Raw genomic sequence first — 21,118 nt, forward strand, 5'->3', positions numbered from 1 at the left:
CCTCATTTAAATGCAGTAACCCAGGTACAGCCCTAAAAACAGTGCTTGGCACACATAAGCGCTCATTGTGTGTAGTTCTCATTAGTAGGTCCCTCTGATCGGATTGTTCACTTTCCCTGGATCATTTGATAGGTAGCAGATATGAGGGGCTTGCATCGCTCACCATGACATAGAGTGGGTATGACTTTGACTCTGTACGTAACTGGCTGGAAACCCAGTTCCCACTCCCATTCAACTCCACCGCCTTCCTGTACAGGGCAAGGAGCTGAGCTGCATGGGCGCCGGCGGCGCGGCAGGATCGTGCCAGCCCAGGTGTCACAGTTTCTGGCAAAGATCACGCTCGTACATTCTTGTCATTGAATGACCAGACCTAAAAGGGAGGTGCGCCACTCTGACAGAGTACAACCAAATAATCTTTCCATTAAACTTCTTTAAATAGGGCCTGAAGGGCTAACGAGAGGCTGGGGAAAGGTCATTCCTCTTTTCTTAGCATTCCCAAACTATTTATTTAGTTTAAAGAAAGAAAAATCACTCCTTTTTTTGTCTAGCATGTCTTTTTTTTGTCTGCTTAATACAATGCTGAGCATATATAAACGGGCCCTCCTGAAATAATGGGAGGGTTCTAGTTCTTTGGGAGAAGGTTAACAGGGGGCGTGTGTGTGTGTGTGTGTGTGTGTGTGTGTGTGTGTGTAAGATTACTCAGCCTCACTGAGCTCCAGTGTTCTCAGGGGATGGAGGGTGCACAGGATCCATATAGTCCTGAAATTCTACATTGCATATCCCAACGGAAAGACTAAATCTCAGATTAAAAATGTTCTTTTTTTTAATGATTTGAGAACAAAATAATTACCCACTTTCTCATTTTAAAATATATCCTTAGATTGTTCCTACCTGCAGTCAGAGAAAGTCCAGGCCAAAAAAAAAAGAAGAAAATTTTACTCTTCCAGAGAGTAAATGGCATCTCTGAAATTGGCATCATGAAATAAAGGAAACCCCAGTGAGGCTCAGAAACTGCCATCCTAACCTTAGGAACGATGTCAATAAACAGACAAGGTATCTGAGCAAACTCTGCTGCCTCTGATTGCCAGAAAAGATAAAGACAACACAAAGTTCTGACTAGAAAGAAAAGGACAGAGGACAAGGTAATTGCTAAAGAGACTGACCAGCAGGGCACAAGGCATCTGTCATGCTCCCGGGCGGGGGGCATATTAGCTCTATCACATTACTTCCACCCCAGCAGAGCACCTCGTTTACTAGCTAATCAGGCAGAATTAAATATTTTAAATTATCTTTCTTAATCCTGCATGTGATCAGTTGAAAACCCAGGGCTCTAAAAATCTAATTGTAACAGCTTACCAGAAATGTCATCCTCACTTTGAGGAACTGAAACGCGACCAATTTCAAAGCTGTTTTTTCCATTTTCCTGAAGTACGGTCCCGTAGCCAGACCTGGACATGCATGTACGTGTGCCCAGGGCTGTCCGTGCCAGGGGCTCCCAAGGACAACTGGGATCCCTGGCCCTGCTTCAGAGCTCAAAGGTGGCCAGAGACAAAAAGCAGAGCAACGGTAGTAGAGAGGAGGGGTGGAGGTAGGAGGTAGAGGAGAAAAACAACTGTTTAAACCTTAGCAAAAGTCAAGATGACAAAACCTAAACCTAGATCCGGGGTTCTGTGGGCCTCGCTAGTACCCAGTTGAAGAGGCAGGCGATTGCCCTTCTCCCAGGAGGCAGCAGCGGGTGAGGCTGTGGCGGCGTGCTCACCCCTCTGCGATTAGGCTGCCCTTCCTCTCAGCCCCGACCAGCCGCCCCGCGCCTCAGCTGCCCTGGATGCCAGCGCGGCGCCCCGCGGGGAACCCGTGGCCGCCGCGGGACTAAGGCGCAGGTCGTCTTAGCGGTTTCCGTTCTGTGGTGATATCTCTTGGGGGGACCCGAAATGACAAGGAGGTGAGAAAGCCATCTACAGCCAAACTGTAGAGCCTGGTGAGCTGGACCCGTGCCCACTGCCCTCGGGGCCCCGTGGGTGACAGGTGGACAAGGAAAGAAACAGGCGTCGTTCCTCGCTTGCCGACCGCCTGTCTGCCCTTCGTGTGAAAATGTGTATGTCGTAAGTCAGTGATGTATTATCTGTGCTGATGGGCTCAGTGTGACTGAACTGTTAGTGGCATGAATGTCATGTGCTTGTGTGCGCATTTGTGGAAGTGGAATGTGCTACAGTGCGACAGTTTAAAGAGGCGATTGGCACTCTCGCTTTCTTCCTCCCGCCTCCATTCCCTTAAAAACTACAGGCGTGCTCTAGGCCCTAGTGCAGCCTCTGAAAAAGCTCTGCGACCTGGGGGTAGGAGGGGTCCAGGGGTTAGGTGACTTACATCTTCCCTAAAAGATTTTCTAAAACCTGCACGTTTGATATGCTTTTCCTTCCTTGCTCAAAATAGGCCAAATTTGGAAAAGATCATGGTTACGTTTGCTGGATGACTTCCCCATAACTGTTGTTCCCAGTTAGGAAAATGCTTTTCTTTCCTTAGTCTTCTCTTTAACTTTTACTTTTGGCATGTGGGGATCTAATCTGTGTCGATTACTTTGTAAGTGAATATACTTTGCATCAAATACGTACATGTACTACTTCCCTCCGTAATCCCAAGGCCAACTGGGTTGCCTCCCTTCCTTCATTCTTTCTTTTTAAATTATGGAACATTTCAATTATACTGCAAAGTATAAAGAAAAATATTATGAACACTTATTGATCTACCACTCAGCTTTATTAATTCTTACTATTTTGCTATTTCTGCTTCAATTAGTTTTTAAGAAATAAAACATTACAAACACAACATGACCTTTTTGCGTAAGGTGCTTAATGCTATGAAGATTCAGCCTGTATCAGGACTTATCTTTTAGGACATTTGAACAGAAGAACAGTATTATTTTGTAAGAATTTCTCTTAGTCTTTGCCATTCTGCAGTATTACTACAATGAGTCCATATCAGAATTTATTCTTATTTATACTGCTCATGATCCTTTGTTCTTCCTGAATCTCAGTACTTGTGTTTTACATCAACTCTGAAAAACTTTAACCAATTTATTATTGCCTCTCCCCTATTTTTTTTAATCCCCTCCTTCTGGAACCCCTACTAGGTTTATGTTAGACCTTCTCTTTTCTTTTCTTGTGCATTTTTTTTTTTTAATCAGTTGGGTTGTCATTCTCTCATCTTCTTCTTCTCAAGCCATAGAGAAGAGATCTGCCGAGCTCTGAAGAGTAGAGTGGCAGGTTCCCCATATGGACTGAGGCGGGGATGCTCCTGAGGGACAGCCTCAGATGCCAGGACTTAGAGGCCCTTCTGTGTTTACCTGTTGTCTTCTCAAATGCTGTGTCTACTCTGTTGGATATTCTGCTAGAGAGAAAACTAAATGGGGGTTGTTCACAGTCAGGATCCTTATCCTTGGAGCGTCCTGGTCATTCCATGAGTAAGGAAACAAAACGGACCTCTAGGCCTGAAAACAGTTCTTTAAGAAATGGAGAAGACCCCTGTGGGAAACTATGGCAAAATGGGGTGAACAGCAGCCCAGTATGAACTCATATATTCTGCACACTTTATTTGAATGTTCTGCATACCAAGCAGCAGGCGCACCCACGGGTGATAAGACAGCCCGTGACCACAAAGAGCTGAAGTCCAGAAGAGCATGTGGCCCACACAGAAGCCGTGCCAGCGTGGGGTGCACCTGGGGTGCCCCTGGAGGGCAGCTGATGGGCCCACCTGACCTGCCGAGCCCAGGGAGCCTGCTTTGGGAGGGCAGGAGAAGGAGGTGAGCCAAAGGAAAGGTCAGCTTGATCAAGGGTCACCCAGGCAGAGGCAGCAGTTCATGGGACAGCCCAGAGCCAAGAAAGCATGTCCTGTTCTGCCTTTTCAAGGTGTTCTGTTTGGGGAAAGCTTAGAGTGCAAGGAAAAGCCGTGATGGGGGATGGGCCGTGGAGAGCTTCATTTGCCGCAGGGGGGAATTTGCACGTTCTCCTGAGGACAGTGGAGAACCATGGAAGGGTTTAAGCTGAGGAAAGATTTGGTCAGATTTGTACTCTATAGAAAGAGTAACATGGCTGTGGTGTGAAGAATAAATTGGAAATTACAAGAGTGGAGGCAGAGAGAACTGTCCAGAGGCTGTTGAGAAGAAGGCTGAAAAACTCTTAAGAACTCAGAGGACACACCGGTAGTTCATTTCCTTTTTAAGAAGATGGGGAAGGGAGCCTAAGTAAGATGCTTATTTCATGGTCAAAACAAATAGATCCTTCTACTAGCCTTAGGGGTTCTCAGCATTTTTTCAGCCCTGACTCACCTAAGAGCTAAGACCTACTCCCGTTAGGAAGAGTTCATATCATCAGTGATTCTGCAGGTGGCACAGGAAGTAATTTACTAAAAAAGATAAAATGAAATGAAATGATGCTCAGGTGATTCCTAAGTGCCTTTCCATTGGGCGCTCCTGGCTACCTCTTTGGGGAATCACTGATTTCTGCAACAGAGAAGCATTAGGAGCAGAATTTATCCTGCACTTAAATAATATTTGAAGGAAACCTCTTTTGCAACTTAATGCTAGTTCTAATACCTCGCCCTGCCTCCTGGGCCATAGACACCAGTTTACTCCCGATAGGAACACAGCCTTCACATAACTACACACTCGCCCCCAGTGGAGTGACAAATGAGCCGGTATGTGAAGAATCTGAATCGTGTAGACAGAAACAGCAGGTATTCCGGCCAAGGCGTACACAGCTTGGTGAGAATCATTCACACCAGCTTTCAGCAGTGAGATTCACAGAACAATCGCTCAGTTCCTTCCTTCATTCTTACAGTGCAGACCTGGCCCAAGACCCAGGAGTGAAGCAGCAACTGTGAGGAAGCAGAACATTATAAATAACCCAGAGAACCCTTTTATAACAGCAACTGCCTGCTGAGTTTGTGGCCTAACAGCTCAGGCAAAAAGGATATAAATACAATATTGTGCAATGACTAATTACTCAAAATTTTGTGCATCAGCAGAAGTGGAACCTGTGGTTGGTGCTCATATTATCAAATGCCTTCGCTGTTTAATAATCCGGTAGCTCTTTATTATTTAGCATGCAATTTTCACAGAGAACAATGATTTTATTTCAAGTACCTCTCACTGCAATAAAAAAAAAAAAAGGCGGCTGTTAGAAGATGAACATTTGGCAAAAAATATTTTAGCAGAATCATTTGTGAGATACTAAATCATACTGGATTAACTGTTTTCTGTCTAGAACAGCGGAGTCACAAAGAAGAAAGATTGCTGACCACAGAAGACCAGGCCAGTCTTTAGAACGCAGTGAATCACTACCAGACATTTTAGTTTTAAGTGCCATTTATTCGCCAATATATAAAGTTATTTATATACAAAGCTTCCATTAATATTGCCTGAAGAATGGGCCTTTTTTATTCCAGTTTTAGCTCATACTCAGGATTCTGCTTCTCTTTCATTAATAATGGAATTCTTTAAATTATAGAATAAATTAATCCACCATAGACATTGTGGTCAGAATGGGGTTTGTCACCAGTGTTGAGTCTTCACAGGCCATTCTCTGTGGCTGGCCAGACAGCAGGCCAGGGGGGCTGTGACAGAGTGGCGCCTGCCGAGCGATGCCGGCCCTGCCCCCTGAACCTGAAGAGGGGCGAGGGCTGCCCGCTGGGCTCCTGGCCGCATGGCCTGCCCACCCCCACGTTGCCAGAGCAGGGCCGCATCCCAGGTTGACGGCAGGCCCTCACGTATTCCTCAGGGTGGCCAGCCACTGGTCAAGCAGGAGCTGTACTGGGGGCAAAGTGGCATCGTGACATGGCTCCCGGGCACAGCCGGTTTCAGCCAAAGAACTTTATGAGAGAAGTGCTTTTGTATGGCCATATTGACTCAAGAACATTTTTTATAATAAATTAGTCTAACTAAAACATAACATTCTCTTTTCTAAACTGTGGAGCAACATACAAAGCAAAGAGTTTTGCCTTGTCAGTCCCCACTCCTGGGGTGGAGTGGGCGATGGGCAAAGGTTTAAAATGGAGAGCTTTCGGAGATGGCTGAGGAGCGCTTCCAGGGCAAAGCCCACGCTGGGCTAAGGGAGGTGTGAGGCGCCTAAATAGGGTGCTGTAAGAGATGTCTGTTCTGTGTGTTATTTAGTAATGTGAGACAGTGTGTCTACATTTTTTACATGGTCGTGCTGATGCAAATACTAGCTCAAAACAGCTTCATCAAAATGCCACCTTTCAGTAACGGTGTGACTGGCCAGGCCAGAACCCGTCAAAGCCCAAAAGCTGGCGTGGACCCTGAGACACTGAGTCAGGTCCCAGATGGATCCAGCAAATGACCTCTGTCAATGTGGACAATCGGCTGACTTAAACCAGGAGCCCATTGTCACCAGCAACAGAGCCTGGTCGGCCCATGGTGCTGACCTCGGAGGGCACCACAGCCATCGGCGTTCACGTAGGCTGGGCTGGGCGAACGCGCTGTGGCAAGCTGCTGATTTTCGTTGCCTTTGACTCAATCTGAGATCAAATTGAAGTGATACAGCTATGATGATCATCTGTACTCTTACAAATGATTACTAAGAACTTCTAGGTATCAATATATGAAGGACCTGGCAGTTCTGGGAAACAGGTTGGTAGAGTTTTTCTTGCTCTCTAGTAGTTGAATTTTAATCAATCTATTGAAAACCGAAAGACCAGTTTCATTTTTTTAAAACCACTAGCACTCTTTTGGGCAGTGAAATGCCACACTGAACATATATCTTGGCTCCCACCCTTTGATTTTGGACTCGACCCCCCATTGATCCCACTCCTGCATCCATCTAAATGAAAGAAGGCTTTCAGCCCCATAAGCCTCATTCCGGATGGAAATGCATAATTCAAAAGAAATACTGATGTCAAAGAAGAGAAGGCACATCAATTTGTGTCAGCAGTTGCTGTAAATTAAAGAGGAGTACAAGGAGAGTTTAATGTAATGTAGATTTGAAAATAAAATTAGAACCAATATTTAGGCAGTCCTCCGCCTCTTTTTTTCCCTGCTGTGACATGAAGGATTGACGCCCAGCTTAAGTACCTTTTTTTGCTGGAGTCTTTTCCCCCATAAAATGTTGCATGTTTATCTTTGGCATCCAAAATTAGATCTTTTCAGTTTTTCCCATTCTGATCTCAACAGAACAGTCAGTGTAGGAAGAGTCCAAACTTCCCCCTAATCTTCCGCACCCACCATGTCTGCAGAATGGGAAGGATCCCTGCCACACTAGGCTAACTAGCTTGGCTGCTGTAAATAGCTGCTAATTTTTCCTTAATACTGATTCCCTCTAATGTGGGTGTCACCTCCATGGCTTCTTTTCTTTTTCTAAAGCTGGAAAATAAAAGGTTGATAATGAACGTCTCACCCATGTACCACTACGCAAGGCGTTCCTAAACTTGACTCATGAGGAAAATTCTTTAGCACACATCCAAAGCTGGGCTCCCCTTTAAATAAGTTACGGTGGGAAGCTTCACATTTAGTCCAAGCTGCCGTGTTCAGAACCTTCTGGAGGGCTCTTTATTAGAATTTCCTTTAGAGCTGGTGCGCTTTACTGTTGACCACTGTTTTTGCCAATCGTGGAATTCCCCAGCTTGGTCCCCCACCTTAACCGCTACACTTGGTTTTAAACGATTCACTCTTGCCAGAAACAAATTCATGAGGCTTGTTGTTCTCAAGGTGTGGCCCTGGCCCAGCAACATCAGCACCACCTGGGAACTCATTAGAAACAACCCCCGGCCCCACCCAGGGTTTAAGGGATCAGAAACTTAGCGGGCGAGGCCCAGCAGTCTGCGTTTTAACAAGCCCTCCAGGCGATTCTGAAGCACATTCTAGTTTGAGAGCCACTGACTTAAAAGATAGTCAAAGACGTGCTCCAGACTTTAAAGGTACACCAAAAAAGAAGTTTCAAAATCTTTGTCAGCAGAGTTGGAGTACATGAACGGCCTCTACAGAGGCTGCTTTAATGGAGACTGGCCTTCAACGGAGGGATCCCCGTCCTGCTACCTAACCATGACCTTGAGCAAGCTCTCACACTTGATCTCTCATCTGGAAAATGAAAGACCCACCCTACCTACCTTTCAGGATTATAATGAGATTCAAAATGAAACACATCTACAAACCTGCTCTGTAAGCCAGAAAGTACCAAGAACAAGTGAAAGTCACATCATTCCGCAGACAGGATGCCGGTAGTCCGAGCATTTTGTCAGGGCAGAGTTACAATTTCCCCGGCCAGGTCCACCTTTTTGTCTATGTGATGACTGACTTACCACCTTGGTGGATGTGCCTCAGATTCAGCCATTTCGGCCCACTGGTTTATCTGGTATTAAGACAGGGTAACCATTGCTCGGTTAGTGGCTACAAGGGGCTAGAAAAATATATCCAATTTCAGGCATGCTCTTCTCTGTGGAAAGCTTCGTGATGACCGTGAAGGACAGACATGAATGTGGGCACTGACGCTCTCATGCCCAGAACTTGCCCCACCCTGGAAGTGGGTCTGTACCGAAACCACCCATTCCAGCCCTGTGCGAGGAGTCACAACCTTCAAGAAGGAAGCCAGGTGTCCATCGCCACATGTTAATCATTGCAGAGAGGACCAAAGAGAAAATACTTGGTGACGGAAGGAGATTTGACTTTAGGTGGTGAACACACAAGGCAATGTACAGATAATGTGTTATAGAATTGTACACTTGCAACCTATCTAATTTTATTAGCCAGTGTCACTCCAGTAAATTTAATTTAAAATTTCTTAAAGAAAAGAAAATCCCTCAAGCAAACCAAATCTGTAGCACTCGAGATTTACGAGCCAGACCAGTTCATGTATCTGTGCTTGAGGAGAAGGTGGGTGGATTTTACCTTAGAGGTAAGCCTTTACAAACAGCTTCACCGTAGGAATTCTTAAACAGCGAGCTCCTGGTGCATTTATAATTTAACTTAAAAACTTTACAGAGTACTCAGTGGACATAGCTGGGTAAGGAGGAAGTTAAGTCTGTTGCCTCAATGCTCACTGGGAGTGCAGCTTTAGCAACAAAACAGTTCCCAGCAGGCCTACATCAGCTTCACTTTGCACAGAAAGTACCAGCTAAAAATCAAGAGATTAGGTATGAATCTAATTGGTTAACTATGGATAAATTATTCATTAGTTGTGGAATAATAAGCTATTGGTTAATTATGGAATTAGACTATGAAATGATTTTGCTCAAAAATGTGTGCCCATTTAACAAATCATACTATAGAGAAAGTAGATTAGTGGTTCCTAGGCCTGGGGAGTAGAGGGAAGGAATGAGTGTAAATAGGTACAAGGTTCCTTGTGCGGAGGGGGGTGTGAACATTTCTAAAATTAGACTGTGAGATGGTTGCTCAACCCTGTGGATGTACTAAAGGACACTGAGTTGTATATTTTAAACAGGCTGAATATATGGTATGTGAATTATATCTCAATAAAGTGGTTTTTTAATCAAATAGCTAATAAGTTGTAAAGCCATGGAAAACATTATGCCTATTTAAAAGACAGAAATAAAAAGCACATCAAAACTTCACTGCATGCAGTTCCATACTTGATTAATATAAAATAGTGGTCATTTGAAATATAGTGCAGAAAATATTTGCTCGCTCTTTTAATCACGAGTATTTTAAAAGCAATCTCAGCATAATAACTGAAATTTCATTTTAATAAGGTAGCTATTATAGAAGCCAAAGTCCTTGACATTAAAGATGTAATGATTTGTCATGCTCCCTACAGATTTATTTAGCATAAAAATCAGCAGCACTTACACAATAATGATAAGAAAACTAGATTCTCACTGTCCATTATGTTGTTCCTGAAATGGTCTGTTTAGGGAACGCTGGAAGGTTGAGGTTGGGTAGGATGTGATCTCATCCTTATGATCTAAACGTGTGCTGATAAGAGAAGCTAGAAACACTCAAATGTGAGCTGTGACAACGGAACTCTTGTCTTGCATAAGCAGCATTGTATCTCATGGTACATTCATTGGTCATGTCTGCCTAGGAGACCTAGGAAGTAGACAAGCTCAACCACATAGTTCTAATCTCCCTGTAGAAGTCCTCATTCCAGGGCGTGGGTTTGCCCACGGCTCACTGGCGGCCATGGAGACTGGAGATTGAGGTAACAGGAGAGGAACTGGCTGGGAAATGTAGGAATCTGGCTCAGCGGAAGGAGAGTAAGTGCCCAGGGTGCCTTGCAACGGAGAGGTTGTTGGCTAGGGCTTTGTAACCTCCAGGAGGCCCTGACGCCAGCAGCGCTGTGGGACGTGAGGCTCTCCACTGTTTCTCCGCCTTTTTTTCATTAGTCACCACCCAACCCAAGGACCCGTCTTAAGATTTTTTTTTCCTAATTGCCCTCTTCTCCCATGAAACTTTAATACCACAGGTATTTGATCAATCGATTGATCTATCATCTATCCGTCTATATCTTTGGAGAGCTACAAATCACTGTGTCAAAGGTGTGTGTGTGTTTGTTTTCACCACTGCCCCCTGTCTGCCTGCAAGAATGCAGCTTCTGCCCCAGCGTGACCCTGCCCCGTGAGAAGGCGTGCACTGGATGGAGTGCAGGGTCTAAGCAGGGCCTTCCTCTTTCTGCTCACACTTGAGAGAGTGGTGAGGTCAGTTACACAGAGAAGGCGAATCAGGTGGCCCAGTGTCCATCACTTACCTGGACAAGAGCCAACTACAGGTTCGAGCACTAGAGAAGTATCTTCCAAAATCACATTGTCCCCGCACCATCTGTTCAGCCTGCCAGCCGCCCTCCAGACTCTGCCACCACCTCATCTCCCTGGGCAGCCGCTCAGTGCACCAGCTGGCTTGCTGTGATGGGAAACAGGGTCCTCCCTCAAAGCAGCCCTCTCAGGGAGGTGCTCAGCCTGTGCTGCTGTGGCCTCCCTCTCCCCCTGCCCTCCCCCAGCCCCTCCCCGCGCAGGCCTGTGCCCGGGCCTCGCTCACCCTTCTCCCTCTGTTCCTCGTCCCCGATGAAAGCGTGAGTTGACCAGGCTTCCCCAGTCTTGCACTGACTACAGGAACTTCTACACTCTACACTTTACATTTCTTTAGTGTCCTACTCAAAGTCTCTGTAAAGGTCCCATGAAGTGTCTCCCCTACCCCCACAGAGGAGTGGATTGCAGAGGCCCAGGCACGCACAGATGGCCTCTGCTGGGTCTCCGCGGCCTGGCATCCCTTGTAACCAGAAGCTACAGGACACTGGCTCTGCCCCTCTGCCTCCTGCTGGCTGCGAGAGCAGCCCCGGGTGCCCTCATCCTTCTACCCTGAGCAGGAACAGGAGGCCGGTCACAGCGCAGCCCCACCCACGGGAGCCGTAGGGACAGGCCCTGGAACTTGACCTTCTTTGTTTCTTAGAATCCTCCTCTGGCTCCTGACCTACGTCATGAGCTTTCATCTTCAAAAACATGGTTACCAAGTGAAAGGGCCTCCAGAGACGGGGCGTTGTCTCTCCCACCTTCGGTGCCCACGGTTCTGCTGCAGGCACTGGGCTCGGCCTTTTCACACACACGTTATCTAATTCAGTATTTACAACAGCCCTGCCCCATAGGTCACAGGGAGGTTGAATAACTTGCCAGAGGGGTGAAATCGGGGCTTGAACTCAGGTCTGTCTGCAGAATTCCAAACCATTTACTGCATTGTCCCAGTTGAGAAAACATGTTCCCAGTTGAGAAACACATTATTCCCAGCTAGGTACGGAGGGGCTTCACTGTAGGTGGGAAGATGATGAAGGTCCATTCTTAGGAGGTGACACAGCTAACGAAAAGAGGAGAGGGCAGGGTTTAGAACCAGGTTGGTTGGTTTTCCCTCTGTGGTGCTTCCCCAAGGGTCGTGACACCATGTCTCCTGCCAATCCATGACCAGCCCTTTAAGGAAAAAGAATGACTTTTACTTTCCCAGGCCCAGCCACGCGGTCACGCCTCAACCTCCTGCAAACAGGAACAAGGCAGGAGGCCCCTTCTCAGAACTTGGAGGCAAAAGCAAAGCAGGACTCGCCACCAAGCTGGCCTGAGGGTGAAACACCCTGGCCCTGCCTGTACGGGGTGGGCAGCAGCAGGCACCTTGGCAGGTGACAGTGTTCTCTCTGCCTTTCCTGAGCCCCTTGCAAGACTCTTTTTTTTTTTAATGAAGAAAAAAATTAGCCTGGGATTCAGTCATGTTTCATCCCACTGGCCTTTTCCTTGGCCTCTCAAACCGCAGGCCTGGCTGAGACCTTCAGGTCCACAGCGTGGGTTTTGGATAGCTTTGTGCAGGGAGAGGTTTTGAAAAGAAAGGAAAGTGGTCTCTACTTGTCAGATGGAATGCGTTAAGACATCACGAAGGAATGCAAGGGCTTTAACTGTTAGGGTCCCTCAGCAGTTTGGGTGATGAGTCAGCCAGTGTGGGCACAGATTCCTAACAAATGAAGCCTCGTGATGACATCGTTCTTGCAAGATTATCTGAGATCTGCTGTGGCCGCCTGGCAAGTTCTTACCTTGGGGGTTTCATCACATGGGTTTTTCCCCCAACCACACTTTACTCATCCATTTGTCTATCATCTGGAATGTGGCAAACTAGGACTTTCACAAGTCTGTCTCGTTGTCAGTCCCTCCTACAGGGCATTCTTCACAGCATGTTCTCCGTGTCGGAGGCCAAGGAGGAGGGCAGGAGCATCCAGCAGGGCTCCTAACCCAGCTCGTGGGATCGGGGAAGACAGTGCTTTCAGTACAGTGCCAGTCAGCAAATATGTGTTGACTTAGTTAATGTCTGAGTTGAATCGTAGAAGCTAGTCTGGGGAAGAGGCAAAGCTGAGATATCTCCATGAATGGAGACCCAAAGTTCAATGTGTGAATTGGAAGAAGAAAGAGAGGAAACTGGGAAAGTGGGTTAGGGAGCCTCCTGTGCCACGCTTAGGAGCCAAAATTTTATCCTAAGAAAGAGAGAAACAGTCAGAGAGCTTTAGGCCTGGAAGCAAGCTGACCACGGGGACAGCAGTGTCAAGAGCAGAGCGGGAGCGGCCAGACTGGAGGCAGGGAGACGGGCGAGGAAGTCCATGTGGTCCTCTAAAGGGGATGTGAGCGCAACGTAGGGCAGTGGGAGTAGGGATGGAGATGAGAGGGCAGATTTGAGAAACAATTACATTTCAACTTGGCAACTGGTGGTTAATTAGGTATGTGGAAGAGAGGTATTCAGAAGATACCCAGATTTTCAATGTGGTGGTGCCACAAACTGAAAAGGTAAGAAGCAACCCATGCTCAGGTAGTTACAAGCTCAATTCAGGCACATCGAGTTACAGTGCATGAGGCTGGTGGAGCAGACTCACAGGTAGTTATATGAATCTGAAGATAAAGAAGAGTCTGGGCTACATATATGATGAGCATTCATAACAGTTTGAACTATCACTGCATAGTGGTTGAGACACCCAAGAAATTATGGGGAATGCGAAAGGCAATGGGCCAAGGACAGAACCCAAGGGAATACCAATCTCGGTGGTGTGGGAGGAGGAAGAGGGGCCTGTGATAGAGAAAAGAAGGAAGGTCAGAGACACCCAGGCACCCACGAGGGTCCCTTACTGCTCTGTGCCTCTCTCCGTCCTAAACCTTCCACCTAAGCCCTCTGGCTCTCCTGTTCCTTAAAAGCAAGCGTCTATGTCCTCAGCTCCCCACACAGCCCTCACGGGCGGGCGAAGGCTGCTCCTGATCCCAAAGCTCCCAGCCATCCCTCTTCTACCCCCCTGTAGAGATTCCTTCATCTCTGAGACACATGCAGTTCGGTAGTAAAGCCAGGCTTTTCGGATCATCCCATTTATCTAAGACTGGCATCCACGTCACCATTTTTCTCTCTGCTCCAGTGCTACCTCCAGCACCATAAGGCTGAAGTGTCACCAAGTCTCACCGTTCCTAGATGCCCTCCCCTGCAGTGACTCCTCATTTCCACTCCAGCCTCCCACGCCCATGACGACTCCCAGGAAATGGCCAATACCTGGCGCGGCTTCAGTGCTGCGGGGGTGAACCTCACACCCTGCTCTGATCGCAGCCAGCCCGCTCACCTCTCTTCCAATACTTGTTCTCACTCCCTCCATTTTCTTCTGACCTGTTGACGCCCTCCTGACCTCCCTTCCTTACCCACGTTGGACTGGCTGTCCTTCTGAGGTGTCCTTTCTCCAAACCTGCACTGCCTTTGCACCCCGCCCTTCCCCCACGCCTGCCTGGGGCAGCTCGGCTTCACATCCTGTCCTCCACTCCTGCCCTGGCACACAGAGGGACGTCGTTAGACTCGTGGTCTTCACTACAGAGAACATAAGCCCTTCCCGTGGGGAAACAGGAAAATCTGAGCAGCAGCCAAAAGCCCAGTCTCTCTCTCCCAAAAGAGCTTCTCCACCTGCTCTGTTGCTGGATTTCCACAGATGTCCTTGGGACCCCCCTGGACTGCCACTTGCCACCTTTGTTTTCACCTCGGACAAGTTATTCAACCTCTGAATCCTAGGAGTCCCCAAGGTTGCTGCCAATCTCTGTGGCGCTTTATGCAAATTAAAAGAAGGTGCCCCTCTGGATCCGCACACGGCGAGCTGAGCATGACCTGCAGACCCACAGCCGCCCTTGCCCCGGGCGCCCTTGCGCAGCACCCCCTCACACAACCATGCACTGCGGCCCCACGTATGCCTGCTCCGCAGGGTTACTGCGCACCAAAGGCGACAACATGCACAGCACCGGCAGAGAGCCCGACTCCGAGCAGACTCGCAGGCAGAACAGCTACTGGAGACCACCTGGACTTGGGGTAGCACGTAGGTGCGCTCTGCTGCCGTGGCACCTTCAGCCAGTTTACCGGCGGCGTTCCGGGCATTCCCTGCCAGCTGCGCGAGGCCTCGCAGTGCCCTCCTGTCTCTCAGCAGAGGGCAGAGCCCTAAGAGGCTGGGATGTGAGCTGGCAGACTCAGTGAGGGAGCAGACCCATGGTCACAGTCAAGGGCTCCAGGCAGGCAGGGCCCAGTGGGAGGGAACAGGAGGCGGAGCAGAGAGGATGTTCTGAAAGCGGGCAGAAGGGAAATGAGCAACCCATTCTCCCAGGGCAGCACTGCCCCAGGCCCTAGTGGCCGGCTGCCCTCCCAGCCCCACATCCCAGTAGAGGGTGTTGTCCTTAGGGGCTCTCCCCTCGGGGTCCTCTTACCAGCGTCTCGTGTTGCCCCTACCGCGCCAGCCCTGCAGAGTGCCTCAACCCCTCCCACCCGCCCACTAGAGGGCTCGCCTGTCCCACGGAGTGTGCTCTGCTGTCTTTTCACTTCACCGACACACCAGCTGCCTCCACCGGTACCACAGACCAGAACTTCCCAGAGCCCAGGAGGGTGATGGCCCTCAGGAGAGCAGGAATTTCAGAACGCCACATCGCTTCTGTAAGAGTAGCTCTTCCTTAACAGGAAATCATTGTGAGAAGACAATGAATGGTAGCCACAAGGGTATTTCTATTGAAGAAAGATGAATTATGCCATCACCCCCTTTGGCACAAAAATAATTTTCAGTAAAAGGTTAAAACCATCACGTATCAATGAGACCTATTCCATTATTCCTAGAATGATTGATTGGAAAGTACTTTACTTGCAGGAAAATCACAGTGATACAGTAGAGCTCCCACTTTTAAAGCACTTTCCATTAAAAAAAAATTATACCTATGTATAAAAATAGCGATAGTGAAGACGTGAGTCAACAACCGAGTAATTTATTGGCACTTAAAAGCCCTGTGGTGTAAACAGATTCAACACAATGAGAATATCAAGTAAGTCTGGCTGTGGCAGCCTGACCTCCCTCTTCACGGACAAAAGGAAGTCATGTGTAGTTCAGAGACGGTCATCCAGCCACCGTGGAAGGGAGCACAGGAAGAGAAGAACACGAGGGAGCTAGGACCAGTGGGTCAGATCAACTCAAAGCACTGAGTGACGCGGTGGGAGAGACAGAGAGGACAGAGATGTGGTGTCTGCCCTCGAAGAGTTTTCCAAGTGCCTCAATTGTACGTAGGTCTGTACTCAAAACAGTGCAGTGTCCTAAGAAAAGTGCAAAGGAAAGTGAGATATTCCAAGGGAGGAAGATTCTTTTCAGCTTGATGTCCTGCCTTCTCTCCTCCCTACCTGCCTCCCACGTTTCCCACCGGGTGTAATGTGAACAGGGCATGGAACCAGCAGGGTCTGGATGCAAATTGCAGTTCTGCCACCGACTGCCTGTGACCCTCGTTTCACGGGGGAGGTCATTCTAAAGATGAAATGAGGTCAGGCTTGTGTGTGCATTAAAGCACCCAGTTCTGCAGCCTCCTGAGGCAGAGCAAACAGCAAAAGTTCACTCTGTCCTTGCCCCTCTACTCCTCTGTGAAGGTGCCGTCGTACTCCTCTACCCTTTTCATGCTGAGATCTCAAAGTCCTTTTCCACTGTGTGACGTAATGTGACCCTTAAGGTAGCCTGTACTGGTCTTCATGTCTTCGGGCTGATGGCCCATCCGCCAGGAGTCTCCTCACTTCTTTGCGGTTTTGGACTCGGGACCAACTGCTGCCCTCTTTGTGACGGGACTGTGGAGCTGCACCCCCAGGGCCACCGTCTCCGTCCCGTGCAAGTGAGAAGGTGGAGACTGAGGCAACCGAGAGTCAGTCCGTCAGCCATCATCAAGCACCTAGTTCTGTTGAGGACCAGCTAGGGAGTCACCAAGAAGTGAGCTACACGTGATTTCTGGCCTCTCAGGAGAGTTTCACACGTGGAGTTGCCTTAGTCGAGGTCCTTGGTTGAAGACAAGAGTGACCGGTTGTGTTGCTCGCATGGGACACTGGATGCCATTACAATGATGCCGCCACTAATATCCCAGACCTCAGTCTTCCTGCAGTCCCTGTCACAGCCAGAGAATGTTGCTCCCAGTCCCCTTAACTTTCAGGTGGGTATCACTGCCTAGTATTTAACTGCAGAGGAAACTGCCTTAATGATACGGGGTATTCCCAAATGCAGGGAAGAGCTTCCGTCAATGCAGTTCACTCCAACTTGCAGTAGATGTCCACTTAATTAAGAAAAAAAGGGAAATCATCCAGAGGCTGAAGCTGGCCAATTTGAAAATTCACAAAGTGACTGATGTTGATTTTTAAACTTTTGTAAAATTTATTGAAAACTCCTTTTAATAAGATTTTTAATTTTTTAAAAGTTTTAGGAAAGTTGCAGTACTCTTCAGTTTCACCAATTATTAGCATTGTGCCACACTTGTTTAATTGCTGTCTCTCAAAATACATAAATATACTTTTTTTTATGATGAACCATTTGAGAGTAAGTTGCCGATATCATGACTCTGTGCTTCTTAATACTTCAGGATAGATCTCCTGGCAACAAGGGCATAAAACTATAATTATTAAATTCAGGAAACTTGACACTGAAATAATCTTATATGCAGCTCAATTATGTTCTTTATAAATTTTTTGGTCCAGGAGCCAGTCCAAGAGAGTGTATTGCATTTCACTCTTACATTGCTCCTTTAATATGAAACAGGTCCTCAACCTTTTTGTCTTTCTGGATAGTTCTTTAAAAGCACAAGCTCACTGTGTTATGGACTTTTTCTCAACTTAAGTCTGTCTGATGCTTTCTCATGGCTCAAGTTCGGTTATGCATTTTGGACAAGAACACTATACAAGTAGCCTTACGTCCTTGTCAAGGCCCCATGGGGGAGCATGTGGTGTCAGTTTCTCCTGTTGACACGCTGGTCAAGGTGGTGCCCCCACATTCCTCCCCTGTCCACTTACTCTTTTTTACTCTGTAATTAACAAATAACCTATGGGGAAATACTCCTAAACTTACAAGTATTCTGCCTTCAACAAGCCTTTACCCAGTAGTTTTAATGCATCCATTGATGATTCTTGCCTGAATTAATCACAGTGATAGTTGCAAAGTGGTGATTTTCAAACTTCTTCATTTACTAGTTGACATTATCCTTTAAGGATGAGTTTTCCCTTCTCCATTATTTATTTTTTTCACTGACTTATTTAATATCAGTATAGATTTGTGGATTCTTAATAAATTTTAATGGGACTCTTAACAATTTACCTATTTTTGGAATCTATCCCTTAGATAAATCACTTCTCCGTTTTGTGAATGGGTCAACCTAACTGCAAGCAGACCTCCTTTGTGAGGCTGACTTAAGCATTTAATCGTACCTCCCGATCTACAAAGGCAAACAGAAAATAGAAAACTTCTTTTCATGGGGCTTGTTAGGGTGAACTCAGAGGTGATGGAAGTGTTTGGAGCAGCTGTGGCAAAATGGGGTTTGTCTCTGGGAAGACATACAGGAACAGGGCCTTTTAAAGAAAGGAAGGAAAGGGGTTTTGCAGACAAGCAAGCAAGAGATGGTTACGAAAACTGGCACAATCACTGGCTTTGAGACCACACACAAAAACCGGGGGAGAGGGGGTGTGGGCACTTGGCAGAACAAGGTGTGGCGGGGGAAGGGCAGGGCAAGAACCAGCTATGGCATGAACGTGCCCCCGTCTGTGGGGCGGGAGTGAGGAAGAGCAAGGGAGACCAAGGGAGCAAGCGAGCAACAGTGTTAATAGTCCTGTTAACTGATTTTGATGGGAAGACTGAGGAGCAGGGAATGCTAGATTCACAAAATACCTATGAGGGAGACGTTAATAGTTTCATTTTGTTTATAAGAAAACTAAGTCACAAAGAATTCACATCAATTTTTCCCAATGTCACAAAGCTACTGACAAAGCCAAGATTTAAATACAAATCTGTCTGACTTCAGAGCCCACACTGCCACAAGAAAGAAAAATATTTATAGCAGAAGAAAGGGAGAATTAGGGCCCTCAATTTAAGGACAGGTAGGTTCCAATACGCCAATCACAACACTTAGATAAGCCTGACCCACAGTAAGCCTATTATCAGCCATGCACTAAGCCCAGGGCACCTCAGAAATACGGCCACGGTTTTCAAAAATTCATGCTCCTGCATGACTCAAAGCTCCCACCCCCACCTTTAAAAAAAATCATCATTACTGATCTACCTTTTTCACACACCATTTTAAGTGCACGATTCAACTAGGTTTTGATAAACGTGTACAATCATTTGACCAACACTTCAATCATAATATATAACTTTCAATCATCCCAGAAAGTTCCTTGAGCAGCCCCTTTGCAATTGATAGTCTCCAGCCCCTGACCTGCTTTCCATCATGATAGTTTCGCCTTTTCTAGAATTTCATATACATGAAATCATACAATATGATATATTGTCTTTTGTGTCTGGCTTCTTTCATTTAGTGTAACGCTTTTGAAATTCATCCATACTGTTGTATTAGCAGTTCAGTCCTTTATATCGCTAAGTCATATTCCATTATATGGATATGCCACAGTTTGCTTACCCATTCATCAGTCCAAGGACATTTGGATTGTCTCAGATTTGGAATGATTAAAATAATGCTGCTATAAACATTCACATTAGGTGGCTATATATTTTCATTTCTCTTGGATAAATACCTAAGAGTATGATAAGTGTGTTAAATGTTTTTAAGAGACTGCCAAACTATTTTGCAAAGTGTCTGTATCATTTTATATTCCAACAAACAATGTTTGAGTTCCGGTTGTTCCATTTCTAGTCTAAATCAGTTTTTTCAGTCCTTTTATTTTTAGCCTTTCTAATGAATAGGTAGTATTATCTCATTACTTTGAATTTGCATTTTCCTAGTGTCTAATATTGTTGAGCATCTTTTTATATCCTTATTTGCCATCTGTATATCTTTCTTGTTGAAGTATCTGTTCAAATCTTTGCCCATTTTTATTGGATTATTGAGTTATAAGAATCCTTTATCAGAGACATGTTTTGCAAGTATTTTCTCTCAGTCTTTGGTTTGTCCTTTGGTATTCTTTTGAAGGACAAAAGTTTTTAATTTTGATAAAGTGCAACTCTTTCATTTTTTTTAATGTTTCGTGGTTTTGGTGTCCTAAGAAAATCTACAAGGTTAAAAAAGCTTTTTTCCTATATTTTCTTCTGTATGTTTTGTTGTTTTAATGCTTACATTTAGGTCTACGGCCCATTTAGACTTGATTTTTGTGTCTGGTGTGAGGTAAAGTTTCATGTTTCTGCATATAAATACCCATCTGCTCCAGCACCATTTGTTGCAAAGGCTATCCTCTCCTCCATTGAATTACCTTGTTAAAAAATAAGTTGACCACATATCTGTGGATCTATTTCTAGACTCTCTTTTCTGTTCAAGTGACCTATAAACATCTGACTGGCTCTCACCACTTCCTGTGTTAATTTTTAATACCAAAAATGGCTAATTCTAGGGCTAGCACAGAAAATATACAGCATGAGCCTGTAGCATCTTATGTCAGACAATAAGAAAGTACTCAAAAAAAAAAAAAGAAAAGAAAAACCAACAAAATGATGGGGGTATGTCCAAGGAACACAGAGCTAACTGAAAGAGCCCCCACTGGCCAAAGCTGTAACAATTTGAACAACAAAATAAATAATGTAGTACTGGGTTATAACCCAAAGAATAAATATCCATGAGTTCATACTGATATAAATACATAGTTGAATAAATAAATGAGGGAAAAGAGACAAATCTCCCATAGAGAATTCCAAATAATTTATGCAGATTCTCCACCCTCAGGCAGGAAGAGAATAACTCCCTACCCCTTAAGTGTGGACCGCACTTAGTGACTTGCTTCCAAAAGAGTGCAGCTGAGGAGTGAAAGTAACCTTAGAGTGGAGAAACCTGCAGGGACTACCTCAGCCAAGTGACTGAGAACAACATCAGCGATAAGTGCTGTTGATTGGATGTACCTTTTGATATGACGTGATGAAAATGACGTTTCACCTCTGTGGTCTCCCTCCCAAAAACCTATGTGTAACTCACAGTCTAACTATGAGAAAAGCAGACAAATCCCAGTTAAGGTACAGCCTACAAAATACCCGACCAGTTCACAAAACTATCAAGGGCATCAAAAAATAAATAAAATAAAAATCTCTCTCTCTCTCCCCCCCCACCCCCCCTCTCTCTCTCTCTCAACTACCACAGCCTACAGGAACCTAAGGAGACATGACAGTTAAGTGTAATATGCGATGCTGGATGAAGT

The 21,118-nt window shown here is 46.1% G+C and overlaps 1 protein-coding gene across 1 annotated transcript in view; it reads left to right on the forward strand.

Annotated features, from left to right (window-relative positions):
• Positions 1-21,118, forward strand: part of RBKS (ribokinase) — an 83,649-nt gene that overhangs the window by 62,036 nt on the left and 495 nt on the right. The gene's annotated exons all lie outside the window — the stretch shown is intronic.

The sequence above is a fragment of the Pteronotus mesoamericanus genome, unplaced genomic scaffold, assembly GCF_021234165.1.
Source record: "Pteronotus mesoamericanus isolate MK-2021 breed Mesoamerican mustached bat unplaced genomic scaffold, CSHL_Meso_final contig_101, whole genome shotgun sequence".
Taxonomy (NCBI): Eukaryota; Metazoa; Chordata; class Mammalia; order Chiroptera; family Mormoopidae; genus Pteronotus; species Pteronotus mesoamericanus.